We start from the raw sequence: 19398 nt of genomic DNA, 5'->3' as shown, positions 1-19398 counted from the left end.
TTGATTTTTAACGATCAGTTTGTATGACAGCTATATGTTATACTGGTCCGATCTAAACAATTTCTTCGGAGATTACACCGTTGTCTTGGATAATGAACCACGTGAAATTTCTTGAAGATATCTCGTATATTTTCCATACAAGGACTGGATTTTGATCGATCAGTTTGTATGACAGCTGTATGCCATACTAATCCGACCTGAACAATTTCTTCATAGCTTCCACCGTAGCCCTGGATAATAATTCATGCATAAAAAGTCCTTTTTTTAATATAGTAACGTTTCAGTCTGCTGGTTTAGCTTAGTTAAGTATCTCTAAACCAGTAATTTTGTAGGATTTCCTAGTAAAGTTAGGAAAATGCTGAATCATGCACTTGCTCTTTTCAATTAAATACACTTCAGACTCATCTACGCTTGCTACCGCTACCGCGACCACAGCCTCTCCAGCACATCATACGATTTTCTGCAGTTACATTCATACACACATACATATACATATATGTACATATGTATATGCAACTGTGTACCTATATTCACTTGCGCATGAAATCATTACTGCGCATGCGTAAAACTAGCTGAGTCGCTGCTTATCGCTAGCAAAATTTCACCGCACGCACAATTGGTTAATACAAGGTGCGTTCCAAAGTAAACAGGACTTTTTAAATCTAGCGCCCCCTGGTGGCGCCATCTATATGTCGACTGGAATCTGCTATATTTATAGATTGATCAGTGAGAATTTCATGACATTTCATCCATTGGAAGTGAAGTTATTGCATTTTGTGTATGTCAGTATGTTTGTGTTATCGGTGCGAAAATGAACTTCGAACAAAGAGCCAACATTAAATTTTGTTTAAAATTGGTAAAACTTTTACCGAAACGTTCCAATTGATGAAACAAGTTTATGGCGATAATTGCCTATCCCGCAGCACAGGGTACGAGTGGTTTCAACGTTTTCAAAGTGGTCGTGAGGACATAAATGACGATCAACATTTGGGCCAATCAAAATCCGTGAACACCGGACATTCCATCGAAACTGTGCGTGAATTCATTAAAAATCAGCCGAAATCATTATTGTAATTCATGGAAATGAAATTGAATATCTCCAAAACATCGATTTATTTTTGACCGAACATTTGGGCTTGTGAAAGGTGTGTGTACGGTTTGTTCCGCACCAATTGACTGACGACCCAAAATTGCTCAGAATCCAACATCCGAAGGATGATTATTTGACCAAAAATCACATTTTAACCATTAACCACTTCACGTATTTACCTGATATTACACCGTGCGACTTCTTCCTTTTCAGAAAAATGCATTTGTCCATGAAAGGAAAGCGTCTGCATACAGACTTAGTGGCCATTCAAAAGGGTTGCCCCGGCATACTGGCATACATACCGGCCAACGAGCTAAAACACTCGTTCGACATGCGTTTGGACCGTGAAAAAAGCTGTATTGAAGCAGAAGGATACTATTTTGAATAAAATAAATTAATTTTGCCGGAAAAAAACATTGGTTCTATTTGTTTTTTAAGTCCTGTTTACTTTGGAACGCACCTTGTAGTGTCGCAAAAGGCGAAAATGTACAACAATGTGCATACATATCTACGTATTTGGGCAGCATAACATTTCTCTCAGCACAAACATACTACACATTTCGGGAATGTTAACTAGGTACCTAGTTGGCGGCAATCAATCACAATTTTACCGGCATTTTTTATTAAATTACGCCAAAGAGATTAAGCGAAATATATTTTAATGTTTTTTGTCATTTTTTTTTGACATTTGATGAACTATGAGAAAATTGCTTTAACTGTCACTGCATCGACAATCAAGCGTCAATACTGGTTGACAGTTGCAGCGTTGTTAGACTCGCGGCTGTCTAATGGGCGTTTCGTAAAAATTACGCGATCGCAAGACAGGAAAGTGGAAAATTTACGTTATCGCTGGCTTTAATATACATATATGTATGTATGTATGGCTATGTACTATATGTATATTTGAATATGAATGCATATAAGTTTATAAGTATACATACATGTATTGGCATGCAAGTACTTGAGTGATTATAATAAAAAGTCCATTGAACTTTCATTGAGTAATTCCAATAATTTTTTTTGAAGCATATCTAAGGATGAAAAACATTTTACTCAGACTTTACAGCAACCATAGGCGCATAGCGTTATGCACATAATTCCCAAACCCAAATAAATTTATTAAAAAAGAAAAAAATATATATTTCGTAGGATTCGAATTTTTACTCCATTTGGGGTTTGACTATTGTATTAATTGGCGCTTATCGTCACCTAAAATGCAAAATAACGTAAAATCACTTTTCATAAAATTACAGGCGAATGAAAAACGATATAATAGGAACCACTCACACTAAAACAAATTTTGAGTTTTGGTTATGAAGTGGTTATATATAGGTTATCACACACTTATGTATATTGAAACAAAATTTTTGAGTTTTGGTTATAAAATGGTTATATATAGGTTATCACACACTTATATTGAAACAAAATTTTTGAGTTTTGGTTATAAAATGGTTATATATTGGTAATATATTGGTTACATATTGGTTATATCTGACAGCGGACGCTGAAAATTTTATACTGCATATACATTACATCTTAAGTGTATCGTAAGCAATAGAAAACGAAATTTACATTTTTTTATGATACGCTGTTTTGCATTTTAGGTGACGGTATGTATGTACATTAGAGTGGGTCGATTTACAGGCAGCCGGAAAACGAAGAAATCAAAAAAAAAACATAAAAAAAATAAGGAAAAGTTGTTCAGAATGATCCGTAGACCATTTCATATGTGATTTTATAGTAAAAAAATCGACCCGCTCTAATGTACATACATATTTTTGTGAAATGGTAATACAGTTGTAAATAAATGTACTGCTAAGTGGCGCTGTATTCAGTTTTCTCTACAAAAAATAATTCTCTATCTGACCTGCATTTATTATTTTCGGAGTATTGACTAGAAAAACAAAGTTTATAAGCTGAAAATTGTCTAAACATATGGCGACAGAGTCGACCCAAATCAAAAGTCGTATATATGGTTCATATACGAAATATCTATTGGAGAAAAAGATTAAGAAAAAACGGTTACTTCAGCGAGTGTAAAAAATCTCTCGTCCGCGACTGTTGTTTGCTTTTCACTGGGTGCGTTTTTTACGTGGCGGGTCCGAAACCCAGCCCACATACCTCGTGAGGGAAGGTTCGCCTTCTCACACCAGCTCTCTTTCAAATGGATGTTCTTTGACTACCCAAAAAAAACTTGGTATAAGGTAGCTTGTTGACCCAGATATAAAAGAATCGTGGTCACTCCCAAGTGAATGGCACTCAGAGAACTTTCCTCACTTACGGGAACTTCTACACATGACTTCATCCTCCTCTTTATCTTGAATTTGATCGGTCAGTTGACATGACGGGTATATACTATAGTAGTCAGATCTGAACAAAATATTCGGAGATTGTAGCAATACCTTAGATAATACCTCATAACAAATTTCGTGAAGAAATCTCGTAAAATTCTAAAGCTTCACATACAAGAACTTCAGTTTGATCGGTCTATTTACATGACAGCTGCTTGTTATGGTTATCTGATCTTAAAGCTATGTTTCGGATAATAATCTCTGCCAAATTTCTTAGAAATATATTTTTAAATAAAAGAGTTTTCCAAACAAGCACTTAATTCCGATCACTTTGTATAGCAGATATATGTTATAATGGTCCGATAACGGCGGTTCTAAGTAGCTTCTTGATGTGAAAAAGAAGTGTGCAAAATTTCAGATCGATAACTCATAAAATTAGTGACTAAGTAGACGGACTCATAACAGTCGTTGTGTTTTTACGTGAGTATTTGCCGACGATGGCCTTACCGCACGGTGCTTAAAAGCACAAAGATCAAAACAATGTGCTATTCAGCGTTCCAATTTTTCCGGTGGAAGGAACACCTTTTCCACATTGGTCGGGTTCGAGGCCGACCTAAAACCACTGCCGTGCTGTGGGTCCGGCACACGGTCGCAGTGCGACTCCACACTGAACTGAATTCCAATCACTGAATCAATTCTACCTGACTTTAGGTTTAAACCACAGTCACCACGAATCTCCACAAAGAGTAGATAGGAGCGAACTTCAAGGACTAACTACTCTCCGTGTTATCAGACTTAAGTCTACTAACTGACCTTGCAATTTTTGCCGCCATCAAACTCAATGGCTGGTAACGTTTGTCGCTTGTACTTCAAATGTCTTTTCGTTAGAAGGAATCCCATTCAAAGTCTATAATGTCAGTTTAAGCTGAGTATTATAGCACTATTTCTGGCAAGATTATGCTGAAACTTCGAGGCAAGCCATAGTGCATATTTGATTTAAGTCTGAGCCAAATTTGTACCAAAGAACGTATATATGTTCCGATTTTACTTGTATGAACTTGAATGAGCATAGTTTTCGTGTTGGCAAGATGAAGTGTCAAAATGAGACTTTAAAAGCGAACAAATAAATTATTATTTTAAAAACTACCTGAAAATTACCAGATTTTATTTTCGAAATACCACACTACTCTTCATTAAAGTGCTATGTTGAATAAACTTATTTAAAAAGTGACTAAAAAAATTCCCTTTTCATAAAAATTGATATTAAAAAAGTAATAATAATTATTTCACAAAATTTTTTTTTATAATATTAAGCACAAAGTTCGTTCGTTGAAATATTTGAAAGTTGCAAAGTGACGTCATTCAAGCATAGTTTTTCGTTTGCGTACGTTTGACTTAAATGCATTTTAACAAATAAATCAAGCAAAGGTAGCCAAATTACGTGATAAACATTAAATCTAGTTTGTTAGCGTATAAATCTATAATTTATTTGTTTACAATTTTTATTCTCAATATTTACACATACGTACGTATAGTATTTATATATAGGCAAACAATTACGTCTACTCTGTTCGAAGGTTTTGTTGTTTTAATTGCAACGTGTTCTAGAATACATTACTGTAAATTAGCTCAAAAAATAGATAAACGAGCGAGGCGTGTTCTAAAAGTAAGTTGACTTTTATTATTTTTGAAGTATTTTTTATTTATTGGTGTATATAAATCATTGTAATCTCTCCTTAGTATGATATAGGCATATAACCTGAAATTATTTCTGTAGCTCCTTTTAATTGTTTTTAGTATTGTAGGCTTCTAATGCTACTGTCTTTATCTGTTTAGTGTTTAGTGGTAGAAACCCTCCGTCTTTAATGAATATCTAGAGCTTTGGTGACAGCACAAAGTCACACAATAGCTGTTGAGCTTCTTCTGCGTTATTGTTAAAAAAACGCATAAGAAAAGTTAACATTTCTAAACGCTTTTTCTCAGAGTCTCACGCTAACTGAGGCATAATTTCGAGGCAATACTTCACTGTACTTACGACCTTATGAGAGTTACTAGTAAAAAAAACAAAGAGTGCAAACCTGAAACATTTGATCACCCGTCTGTTTTTAATCCATATAACGGGTGATCTGAGAAGTGGTACTTTTTTCAATAGCTTCTTTTGACAGAACTCGCGTGAGTCGTGTCAAGCTGTCATGTCATTTTCGTTCAGTATTGTTTGGCATTTCATTGTGAAAAGACTTACGCCTGAGCAACGTTTACAAATCGTTTATCTTTATTACGAAAATTCACGTTCTGTCATGCAAATGTTTCGCGCGCTTCGCTCAACTTATGGTGAACATAATCGGCCTACTGAACGCACTATTCGCAACACCATCGTCAATCTTGAGATCCTGCATTCATTATTGGTTAATATTTGACCGAATAGACCACGCCCAGCATGCACTGAAGAAAATATAACAGCCGTAGCTGAGTATGTACACGAAGACTGCGGATTCGGCGCCATTTGCAGCAACTCATACTAATGTATGGAACGATTTAGCGCCTTTTACGTCGATCTTATACATTATTAAGAGCGTACACTTGTGCAAGAACTGAAGCCGTTCGACCATTCCAAACGACATCGCTTCTCGCTATGGGCTCTTGAAACGTTTCACAAAGATCCGACGTTTTCGAGCCAAATTTTGTTCTGCTCAATGGGCATGCATATTGCGCATTTCTGATGAAGAGCAACCTGAAGAAATTCAAGAACTGTCATATCATCCGCAAAAAACAGTCGCCTAAACACTGGCCAGGTATGGTGCCTGTTTTTCTTTTATAAAATCAGCTGGAAGCCAGCGTCGCGTGAGGTCACTTTATGACTTTTAAATCACATATACTTCATATCTTTCAAATCGCATCGCATCGAGGCGCGAGGCTTTTCTTTTAAATACCCCGTTAGCAGCTAGCTTCCAGTGAGGCCACCCTATGACTTTCAAATATCGTCACATCAAAGCGCGAGAGCCACCTAAATAGTGGCCAGGCTTGGTGTTTTTTCTTCTTTAATAGAGCCTGCTAGCAGCTAGCTTCCAGTGAGACCAGCTTATGACTATTAAATCACATCACATCGAGGCGTGAGAGTCACCAGCTGGCAGCTAGCTTCCCGTGAGATCAACTTTTGTCTTTTAAATTTTTTTTGAAAATAAACAATCCCCATTAAGTTTCAAGTTTATGTTTTTTCTTTAACAAAATTAGGGAAGCTCGAATTAGTCACATTTTAGAATGGTTGAATTTTGCTTTAAAAAAGGTTAATAAGAAAGGATACTTTCATATTTTTTTCGCGCAGATATGAAAGAAAAGAGTTCACAATCCGTCGGATAAAGTGAAATCATAGAGAGCATACGTAATGTAAATTAGAACTATATGTAGATACATATGTATGTATATGCCATAGAAATTCGATATGAACAGTATGTGAGGAGATTGTAGCGCTGTCTTCTAAAATAAGCCGTGACTTAATTTTCATTATTTCGTTAATTGAAAACACCTATTGAGGGTATAATAAGCATGAAACACATTATAATGCCTTTGTGGTCAATTTCACGGTCTCAAATTTAATATTATTGTAACAATTGTACTCTCTTTTATTAATGCATTGTTTATGACATCCGAATAGTTACATAGAATCTTACTTAATATGTCGAGTTTTTGAAATATGACTGCAGTAAAAGTGACAAATATAATTAAAGCGAAAGCAAAGGCAGGAAGTGTCGTGAAGTGCACGACGACGCTCTCATCCACTGAGGGTTTTCCCACAAATTGCACGTTCAACGTGTGCACGTTTTTAAGCGCATTCAAATGAATTGTAAATATTTGTAACGGTTCTATTAAATTATGACTGTTTGTCGAAAAACGAGTGATAACCGAAGCCTGTTGCCTTGTAAATTCTTGTGAGTGATTTATATTGTTATAAGAAATGTAAATTATCGTGAGAATTAATTATGGGAATTGTGCAGGAGAATTTCGTATTGAAAAGTTTGTTCAAACATAGAACTTTTCTCATATTTTCTTATAATAGTTGTACTACAAATACAGTGCTTGATTCTCCTACTTTCTTATATTACTTTAAATGTTTTCGAGTCATCAACAGCTTCATGTTCGTTTAATTACCTAAACGCGTTCGATTGAAGCATTTTTTGTGTTGCCAAAGGAACGGCCATGAACTCTTGTATGGATTACCATATCATTTTTAATACGAGTAGTTATAACATTGAATTTTGTCTAGTTTCGAGTGTAACGAACGCAGTTCTCGAAAACGACAGCCGATGTTCTGTCCTTTTTTTCATGTTCGAAAGAAAGATTATGCGATAGATATCAGCCTATTTATTTAGATTATATAAATGAGTTATATGGATGAGCTTAAACGTTGTCTTCAACTTGTTTATCTATTACTTAACTATTGAAACTATTCTACAGCTGTTTGAAAAAAAAAAGCGTTGAACAAAGCCTTAATGATTTCGTATTTATCGCAAAAACAAAGCTAAGCTCGTAAAAAAATTATGCATGGAGTACATCAAATGCATAACAAATTGAGCTTATGTCATATGTAAACATTCATTTGAGAAATGAGAGCTTGTGTATTATGTTCTTGAATTGACGCTAATTACTATTTATTTCGATTGATTAAGTGACGCGATAAACAAGACATGTGATTTATCTCTGAAAAAACATCTTTCAAGCAGTAGCCTTTGCTACATATAAGTCAGTGTACAGAAATCAGCAACTATCGCAACCAGCATATCGCTATACTTAGCGATAGTCAAACGGCACTAAAAGTGATCTCAGCGGATGAGGTTAAATCGCTTTTAGTGGAGGAGTGTATAGGAGGACTGAACCACATATTAGTGTTCTACCGGGTACAGCTAATTTGGGTGCCGGAGCATAAAAGGGTAGCCGGCAACGAGCTGACCGACGAACGAGTGTGGAGAGAACAGCATTGGCAGCAGGCAGCAAGAATGCGCTATGCTAAGCTACTTCTGGGAGGGTACAAACTTGCAAAATTTATGAAAATGAACAACCTCCCCAGAGACAAATTCCGTCTCCTTTTCGCGCTCTATACAGGGCGCTGCAGGCTCAGGAAGCACTTGGCCAAAATGGGTATAGTCTCTTATGCACACTGCCAGTTCTGCGACATGAAAAAGGAAACTCCGGAACATCTGATTCTGAATTCCCCAGCAATTTACAGAAGCAGGCTCAATGCCCTAGGTTCCATCTACCTGGGCAGGGATTACATCACCACAGTCGCGCCCAGCAGGCTCCTGGAATTGTTCAGGTTGCTGGACCTTTGTGAATCGATGTGATATAGGAGAGGACACTATAGACCATAGGTCGCAATGCAAAGCCTTAATTTTCCTATTTATCTATCCTATCTATTTAATGGCACCGTCGCGTTTACTCCTACTATGCAAATGGTTTCCGGGAGATGCGTTAGAACTCGAATGATCTCATATTTATTTTTAAATGAAAGCAACACTAATGATTCATACGCCTACTTTAAGTAATTATAGTTTGTAGTGTGCTAGAAGCAACAGGTTTAAGAATTAAAACTACTTGAAATGCGGTCGTGACATCTGGAACAAGATAATAGCTCGTATTCCTAGAACTACAGGTATCAGTTGCGTGATGTATGGAAGTTAAATAAATAAATATGAAAATATTTACATACTAAAGGACGGCGAGAAATACTATGATTACTAAAACTTTCTAAGAAGCCTGTAAAGCAATAGAAAAACTTATGACAAGAATATAATATTTGAAAAAGTCCATGTAAAATAATAATTAAGAACGAGTTAAACAAAAAAATAGAAAAAAATTAATAGAAAATTTTGCAAGGCAATTTCGTTTGTAGTATAAATAATTATATGTGACCTGGTCTACGGAAAGGGGGCTTAGGTGTCAAAAAAAAGGAGAACCATTAATGAGTTAACGAGAAACTGACGATTATTTTTAACAGCTTTTCCCAGAAAACTAGTTTTCGCACGTTAGCTCCCTTTTCGTAGACCAGGTCACATATACATATGTTCTTTTCTTTGGACAATTTCCGTATTGTTTTTCACATAATATGCTTCCTGTACGCATTGCACAAAAATACTTTTGTTTAGCTAATCGATCGTGCCACTACCTAAGGTCTATTGTGCGCTCTCCTAAGTCACCACGACTCACTTATGTAGTCCCAACATAAACTGCTAGGTGTTATTAAGTCAATGTGATTCCTATTTGGAAACATGGATGCAATGAGCTTTATCATGCGCCTACAGACTGCTGTCGGGTCAATTAGCAGGTGTTCTGGAGTTTCAGGCTTCAGGTCGCAGAACCGGTAATTTACACAAGAAGATAGGCCCATGTTATATAAGTGCTTCTTGAGCTTGCAAGGGCAAATGTAGAATGCGACAAGTAGCCTGAGTTTTTCCCTTGGGATCACATATTTTATACTTTTAAGGTTGTAACCACCCAGTAGCAACTTGACATGGCGCATGCCTTGAAGTTGTTGCTAATACCTCTCCCTGCCCACTTCAACTTCGTAGAAGCTTCTACCATGTTGATGGCTACTGCGGAACGGACGAGCTGATCAGCCATTACATTCTCAGTTATACCTTTGCGACTGGGCACACAGTTAAATTACACTTGGTTGCGATGTGATAGACTATTCAGCCGTTCTTCACACCACTGCACCAATTACGATGTGATGTCTCTCGCAGAGATAATAACCCATGGCATGTTGGCGGAAGATATCTCATCAAATGAAATTAAGTAACTCTCCATACAAGCATTTGATTTCAATCGTTCAGTTTGTATGTCCGCTATTTGCTATAGTGTTCCGACATTGGTTCCTACAAATGAACAGCTTCTTGGAGAGAAAAGCACGTGTGAGGTGTGAGTACCATGGACTTGGTTAACTTCTTCTCGTAATTAAGCATGGAAGAGAGTAAGTGTGCCTCAAATGACACAATTTGTTAAGAAATATTTTCAATAACATCGTAATCATCAGAAATTTAATTTTTATACCCTAAACAGCCGGAGGATGGAGTCATGTGTAGAAGTTCACGCAAGTGAGGAAAGTTCTCTGATCGCCATTCACTTGGGAGTGGCCAGCAACGATTCTTTTAAATATGACTCAAGCAGCTCACGAATTTCGGTCTTTAACCAAGTATCCTCTGGGTAGCCTTAGAACATCCGTTTGAAGGCGAGCTAAAGTGAGAAGGTGAAACATCCCCTCCGCAGGGTTGTGCCTTGAGTTTGGGAGCCGCCACGTAAAAAAAAACACCCCCAATGAAAAGAAGCAACAAGCCTCGGATGAGAGACCCCCCTTTTGATGGCGACCATGGCAAACGAAATAAGGACTACGATTTAAGGGCATGCACCTGGAATGTCCGGTCCCTTAATTGGGAAGGTGCCGCTGCCCAGCTGGTTGATGTCCTCGTGAAAATAAAGGCTGACATCACAGCCGTCCAAGAAATGCGATGGACGGGACAAGGACAGAGACGAGTAGGTCCTTGTGGCATTTACTACAGTGGCCATATAAAGGAGCGCAAGTTTGGTGTGGGATTCGTGGTGGCCACGAAGTTTATAACATTTAGAAGGATGACGATTTAAGTCGATTTAGCTATGTTCGTCTGTCCTTCTATACGCGAACTGCAATCTCAATTTTCCAATTTTTGACATTTTTCACAGTACCATCCCTCGCTAAGAAGCTGCTCGTGTTTCGATTACTCTCGAATATATACTTATTAATGTATTAACTCTTTTTACCTTTATTGTAAGCATTTTCATTTCATTTTCGCTGTCACACATTATTACTGAACTAAATTGCAATGTTTGTAGAAGATTTGCACTTAAACAACAATTAAAGTAAAACAAATAGTACAGCCGGAGAACGCGCTAATAAAAAGGTTGTATTAAATCATTAAAACAAGATATACGATTTTCACTATAAAATACTTTATTCTCATTATATTATAGCCCAGCGTATGTGCAGTAGTGCTGCCAGATTGTCAGATTTTTCCAAATTTGGCGGATTTTTCGTGATTCGTTTTCTGTTTGGACCTCCATTTGACTAAAGAGAACGTTTGGGTTTATATGGCATATATTTTTATATTAATAAAGGATCAATACTTCCTTTTACCCTTTACCTCTGACTTATAGATTTTTATTTTGATCTAAAGAACACAAACTCGAAAGTGAGTATTAGATATCGTCACCTAAAATGCAAAATAACGTAACATCACGTTTAATAAGTTTACAGGTGAAGGAGAAATCATATAGCAGACACCACTCATATTCAAACGGTTTAAGTTCTGGTTATAAAATGGTTATATATTGGTTAGCATACACTCATATTGAAACAGAACTTGAGTTTTGGTTATATATTGGTTATTCTAACTGTCAGTGATTGTCGATTTATTTTTGTTTTTTTTGTTTTGATGATACGCTGTTTTGCATTTTAGGTGAATATTTTCTTTGCAGATGTGACATTAAAAATTACTGCATTCTGACTATTTTTTCATCAATGAATTTTTCTTCTTTTATTTTTCTCTTGCACTGACGTCGCTTTACATAGAAACTATGTGATGTCGGATCTTTCCAAACTTTTGAACGCTCTGCCTAACACTTTCCTCTCAAAGCGCCGTTTTAGAATGCGGCAGATCTGGCAGCACCAGTCCTTTGTATTGTAAAATGACGTTGTAAATTTTGTTGCCGCTTTCATAAATATTTAGTTTTTGCAAATACTCTTTGTTGTTGTGCGAATGTTATTGCTTTCATGATACTGCTTTTGTTTCTAGTTTAGCCTTAGTTGCTATATGCCTATTATTACAAATTATTAGACAAAACAAACACGCAAAATTTTATAATTACGCTACTAACCGTCGCCTTTGGGGTAAATTATATGAATATTGTCACAAAATATTTGTTTTTGTAATATTGTCACTTATTATTTATTTGCGTATATTTTTTGTCTAAAATAATTTTTTTCCAATTTAATTATGGAAAATGTAGTTTTTTTTTAATTTTGCGTTTATTTAAATAAACATACACATATACATATAAATTATTTGTTTTTATTTATTTTGATAATTTAATTTCTACAATTTTTTTTATTGCAATATTTTCACTTAATGTTTGTTTATAAATATCTTTCGTTAAAAATAAAATATTTTTTTTCTAATTTAATTTAATTTATAGTTTTTTTTAATTATATATAATTTTTAATTTAATTATAGAAAATATAGTTTTTTAAATTATATATAAATTATTTTTTTTTATTTTATATAATTTATAAATTTTTTATTGCAATAGTTTCACTTAAAATTTGTTTACATGTAAGTATTTTTTATTCAAAATTTAATTAAGGAAAATGTATTATTTTTTTATTTATACATAATTATTTTTTTTTATAAATTTTGATAATTTATTTTCTATTTTTTTGTTTGTTGTAATATTTTCACTTAAAATTTGTTTACATGTAAGTATTTTTTATTCAAAATTATTTTTTTTCCTAATTTAATTAAGGAAAATTTTTTATTATTTTATTTTTTTTAATCTGGATAATTTATTTTCTAATGTTTCGTTTATTGCTATATTTTCACTTATTATTTGTTTATAACTATTTTTTGTTCAAAATTAACTTTTTTTTTAATTTATTATTTATACTATATATATTTGTATATGTATATATAAATTATTATTTTTATAAATTTTGATAATTTAGTTTATACAATTTTTTATTGCAATATTTTCACTTATTATTTGTTTATAACTATTTTTTGTTCAAAATTAATTTTTTTTTCTAATTTAATTAAGGAAAATTTATTTTTTTTTAATTTATATATAATTATTATTTTTATAAATTTTGATAATTTAGCTTTATACAATTTTTTATTGCAATATTTTCACTTATTATTTGTTTATAAATGATTTTTGTTTAAAATTAATTTTTTTTATTTTATTATGGAAAATTAATTTTTTTTTTAATTTATGCATAATTATATATAAATTATTATTTTTATAAATTTTGATAATTTAGTTTATAAAATTTTTTATTTCAATATTTTCACTTTTTATTTGTTTACAAATATTTTTTTAAAATTATTATTATTTTTTTAATTTAATTATGGAAATTATAGTTTTTTAATTTATGCATAATTATGCATAAATTATTATTTTTATTTAATTTCTAAAATTATTTTATTGTAATATTACCACTTATTATCTGTTGATTTTTGTTAAAAATTAATTTTTTTTCAAATTTAATAATGAAAAAAATATATATATTTATTTTAATTTATATATAATTATATATCATATAATTTTTTGTTGTTGTATATTTTGATAATTTAATTTATAATTTTTTTTTGCTGTAATATTGTCACTTTTAATTTGTTTGTATGTATTTTTTGCCTAAAATTAATTTTTTTCTAATTTAATTATAGAAAATTAGAAATAATTATCCAATTATTAAAATTTTTTTACCTTTTTATATGCGTTAAAATCGCGCACTCACAAGCACACACTCACACGCGCGTGAATTGTCACAATTTAATTCACTACCGAAAAAGGTTGGTTAGCTGTGGTTTTGCCTTCTACAAGAGTTCGTCCTCTTGCAGTTATTGTCGCTGATCGCCAGCCTTATATGTCTGGTATACTAAGCGTACGCGCGCTTGCCTTTCTGGCCAGTTTTGAATTTGTTGTTTTTTATAAAGTTAACTTATTGGATATTAATTCGAGTGCTGGGTCGTGCGCGCGTTGTCGTGGCGTGTTGTTGCTGGTAGCGCGATCGTTTTCCGACTGATATCAGTACAACGGTGTTGGCGAAAATTATGACTACCGCTCTCCAAGCTATGAAGCTGCTAAGTTTCATGCGTTAAGCGTCAATCGGCGTTGAGTTTATGCTGCCACCAAAGGTGCCGCCAGCGCTGCGGCACATTAGCGCTAACGCTTACGCGGCCGAAAATGGTGATTGTTGTGTGGTGGGCTGCTGCAGTAGCCGATGAGTGTATGATGTATTTCGGGCTATGAAGGCTAGTTAATTGTGTGTTGTAGACACACCAGCATACATACATAGTTTTACGTATAAATAATGCGTATGTGCATACCATACATAACCACAGCGTGAGCAGGTTAACAATGACGCGTAGAGTTTTGGGAAGCTTTATGAGGTTTTCGTTTGGCGCACAGTGTTTTAATGGTTGGAAAATATAAATTTTACATTTTTATGGCATGAAAAGAGTATACTAAGTTTACCCCAAATTTGTAGGAAGCGTTAGAGACCCTATAAAATTTATACATATATGTGACCTGGTCTACGAAAAGGGAGCTAACGTGCGAAAACTAGTTTTCTGGGAAAAGCTGGTAAAAATAATCGTCAGTTTCTCGTTATCTCATTAATTGTTCTCCTTTTTTTTGAAACCCCCTTTCCGTAGACCAGTCGATTTAGCCATGTCTAGCTGTCGGTCTGTACGTCTTAACGCTAATTAGTCCTTCAGTTTTCACGATATTCATCTGAAATTTTCCACACCTTTTTTTCTCGCCAAGCAGTTGTCAGTTGTCGGAACTGCCAATATCGGATAACTTTAGCATATAGCTGTCCTACAAACTGAACGATCGGAAACAAGTTCTTGTATAAGAAGCTTTTTTATTTGACGAGATAACTCCATGAAATTTGGCATGGGTTATTAGCCAAGGCTATAGTACAATCTCCGAAGAAACTGTACTGATCGGACTTCTATAGCATATAGCTACCATACAAACTGACTGATCAAAATTAAGTTCATGCAGAGGAAATATTTTTAGTTGACGAGATAACTGCATGAAATTCGACATAAGCTAATGTCGAACTTAACGCTAAAGAATTTGAAGACATTTTTTCAGATCGGACCACTATAACATATAGCTGTCATACAAACTGACTGCTCGGAATCTAGTTCTTATATGGAAAACTTCTTTATTTGACGAGATATCTTAAAGAAATTTGGCATAGCATAATATTTTAAACAACGGTATAATCAGCGAAGAAATATTTCAAATCGGAACAATATAGCATATAGCTGCCATACAAATTGATTAATCAGAATCAAGTTCTTGTATGGAATGGTTTGTATTTATGAAAGGTATTATGGCTTCGATGTGTAAGTTAACGTTTTTTCTTGTTACCTGATAGAACAGCAGAACTTTTCTTGTTGCTTGATAGAACAGCAGACCTTTCCCATAGATCGGAGAAAGGTGGCGAAGCCCACTAATCAATCGCTTATTTCTTACTCAAAAATTTATTATTTCGACATCAAAAATCTTAAATTATACAAGTATGGTTAATGGAGATATTAAACATTATATTTTATGCTTCAATTTATTTCATTAACTTAGTAATATTCTCTTCACTTAATAAAAAGAAATCAATAATAATCAATAATGTCTGCGTACCACATACCATACATGTATGTGTACATGTGTTCATTATTTATTGCTCCCTTATGTTTCAATAATTTTTTTTTTCATTTTTTTTTCATTAGTATTATCAGATTAGTGTCTTAAAAGGATATTTTTTTTAAATTTGTTCAAAAGTTATTAAGAATCACAGCATTTGAATCAATCAATGAATTATGATACAGCACAGTGTCAATGTCACTCATACGCAGCGTCGTACTATCGAACTGCGGAATGTTAGCATCTATGGTATTGAACATATAGAACTGAACACATAAATTTTATTGAACCAACTTTTTTGTGTAGTCATTTTGTTAGTAAGTCATAATAATCAGTAATAGTCATCTTATTAGTGAATTATATATGCATTATATTATAGCCCTATCGCCACCGTGATGCGATATTAACACAATTTTCAACAAAATTTGTTTTGCAATTTTTTACATAAAACTTATAGATATATGTATGTGTTTACATATTAAACAAAATTATTAAAAATTAAAACAATTAAATGCATAATATGTTAATTAACACACAAAACTATGCATGCCATGATTAAATCATATATATCAGCCAACTATCATTTGATTCTAGGCACATTTTGATTACGGTGTTAATAACCTCTCAGTTTTTGAGATATCGATCTGAAATTTTGTATATGTCATTTTCATCCCAAGGAGCTGCTCACTAGTCGGAACCGTCAATATCGGTTCACTACATCATATAGCTACCATACAAACCCAACAATTGGTATAAAGTATTTGTATGGAAAACTTTGTCGTTTGATGATATATCTTCAAGAAATTTGGCATGCATTCTTGAAAAAATAATTGGTGCAATCTTCAAAGAAATTTGTTTGGATCGGACCGCTATATAGTATAGCTGCCATACAAACTGAACGAACAAAATTAAGTTCTTGTATGGAAAACTTTTTTATTTGAAGAGATATTTTCATGAAATTTGGCATGAATTATTTTCCATTACAACGCTACAACATTTGAAGAAATTATTCAGATTTCACTACTATATCATATAGCTGCCATACAAACTGAACGATCAAAATTAAGTTCGTGTATGGAAAACTATTTTATTTGACGAGATATCTTCACGAAATTTGACATGAATTGTTATACAAGATGGCGTTATAACATTTGAAAAAATTATTCAGATCGCACTACTATATCATATAGCTGCCATACAAACTGAACGATTAAAATGCAGTTCTTGTATGGAAACCTATTTTATTTGAGGAGATTTTTTAACAAAAATTCGTTGCGAATTATTCTCCAAGCCAACGCTGCAATATTTAAAAAAAAATTTTACATCGAACCTTTATATCTAGTAACTGCCATACAAACTGAACAAACAAAATCAACTTTTTGTACAAAAACTTATTTACTTGTGAACAGTATTCCAGCTTCGGTACAACCAAAGTTCACAAATTTTTGTTGTTGTTGGATAATAATGATATTTTTTATAAAAAAGAGTATGTTAAATAATTAAACTAACTTTTTTTGTAAAGAAAAAAGCTCATTTAAATTCAAATAATTTACCAGAATTTATCAGAAATAATATACATACATTTGTGTGTACATAATATATTAAGCATAATTATTTCAGGAAACAATATTTAAAATTTATTTTCCTCATATTTTATTTGATTTTCTATTTATTTATTATTATTAAAATATTAAATTTTTAGTACTTATTTAAGCCGCTTCAAACACTGCGCCTCTCCCGCTTACTTCACTTTAAAATTTACAGAAGCCCACTGTTATACCAAATATATGCTTATACTAGTATATGTAAATACACACATACACATATGTATGTATGCATGTATAAGTATATACATTTATACATACGTATAAATACGCAGCCCATGTAAAAGAGCGCAAATAAAATAAGAAGCGCGCAAGCACAGCATGTCTTACTAGGTCGTTGTCATTTCTCGCGCAAAGAAGAAATTCAAAATAGAGAAAAAATCCATTTTGGCGCAACGCAGACTGGCAATCTATCGCATATATGGCAGCTACATACAACAAGCATAGTTTTGTTGTTGTACCTTTTACCTACCTGCCTCCTAGTATTTGACTACTATCAAGCGTGGTTTGTTGTAATTTTCTTCTTCTTACCATGGCAGCTTGCTAAAGCATAAAATTGCCACCTGTTGTTGTTGGTGTTTTGGGTATTACAATAGTTTTTGTTGTTGCTATTGCTTTAGCTGTGCTCTCATCTTTTGTTCGCGCCGCTTGCTTGGCTATTGGTTTTGTTTTGCTGGCTTGATTCGCATCATACGCGATCTAACAACTACATATGCATACATATAGTTGTATATGCGTTGTATGTGAGTGATTGAATGAATGCATGTGTGTGCATGTAATTTCATACTTAGTAATTAATAGTTTTGGCCAAACGCCATTAATGAGTAGCGATGTTTACTGTCGCTTCGCAAGCTTCATTATCTGCAATGCTTACATAGAATACATACATATTATACATATGTAAGTTCGAATACATATATATACATATATGTGTGTATATATTATATATACCATATATTAACTTGTTTTTTGTACAACACATCACCTGCTGAGTTATTTAGCTACTTAGCCTTCTCAGCGCTCCAATCGTTTAACCGTTCAAGCATCCATGGCGAGTATCAATCAAGCGAATGTTTGATCGATTTGGCGCCCGATTGTTGAAACCAGCATTAGACTGACAGGCACTTACTTAGCTGGGGCACTTATTGATGTGCGAGTAGTGTGTTTGTATGTGCTTTGGCTGTATATACACACAAGTCTACATATATATTTATATACAAGCGATCTCACACTTTTAATTGCCTTGAGATTGAATTGCACTCACCGTTGATTGTTGTTGGCTGTGCTGTGACTTGCCGCTGGCCGCTTGCTGCATTACGCTTAAGGCAGTTCGCCGCCAGATCAGGTTGAGCTGCTGTGCGTTTGCACGTGAATCGGCTTTTATTTTTGTTTCTGTTTTCATTTTCCTTACGTTAGCGCAAGTGTTGTCACTGTTGCGCTGGTGTGCAATGGAAAATTTTTTGAATGAAACTAGACAAAAGTTGCAACAACAGTAACAACATATGCAGCGTGAAGTGGCTGTGGAAGCGCCAGAAAAAATACATGCGCGTACATACAGTAGCCGCCGGTGCAGCAGCAACAATCGATTGGCTATTATTGATGGTTTTTATAAAAAAAATTAAAAAATTAACTTAAAAAACAAGAAAAACTTAAACTTTGGCTTAATACCCTGCACAGATAAATTGCTTATAGCATAAAATGATATAAAAAATATATTTATTTTGATAATGATCGATTAGTTTGTAGGGCAGCTATATGCTATAGTCGTCCGATCTGCACAATATGTTCGGAGATTGTAGTGAGACTTTTGTTAAAAATCTATGCCAAATTTTGTAAAGATAACTCATGAAGCAAAAAAGTTTTCCATACAAGTACTTGAGTTTGATCGATCAGTTTGTACGCCAGCTCTAAGCTATAGTAGTCCGATCTGAAAATTTTTTTCAAATATTATGGCGCTGCC

The 19398-nt window shown here is 33.8% G+C and overlaps 1 protein-coding gene across 1 annotated transcript in view; it reads right to left on the bottom strand.

The window, feature by feature from the left end:
- The window catches only part of LOC120771911 (proton-coupled amino acid transporter-like protein pathetic), a 41924-nt gene extending 27721 nt beyond the window's left edge, over positions 1–14203 (bottom strand). Inside the window, exon 1 of the mRNA XM_040100197.1 lies at positions 13885–14203. The gene's annotated coding sequence lies outside the window, so the exon portion shown is untranslated. The remainder of the gene's footprint in view (positions 1–13884) is intronic.
- Positions 14204–19398: the final 5195 nt, after the last annotated feature.

Source organism: Bactrocera tryoni, chromosome 3 (assembly GCF_016617805.1).
Source record: "Bactrocera tryoni isolate S06 chromosome 3, CSIRO_BtryS06_freeze2, whole genome shotgun sequence".
NCBI lineage: Eukaryota > Metazoa > Arthropoda > Insecta > Diptera > Tephritidae > Bactrocera > Bactrocera tryoni.
This window is presented reverse-complemented; position numbering and strand designations above follow the sequence as displayed.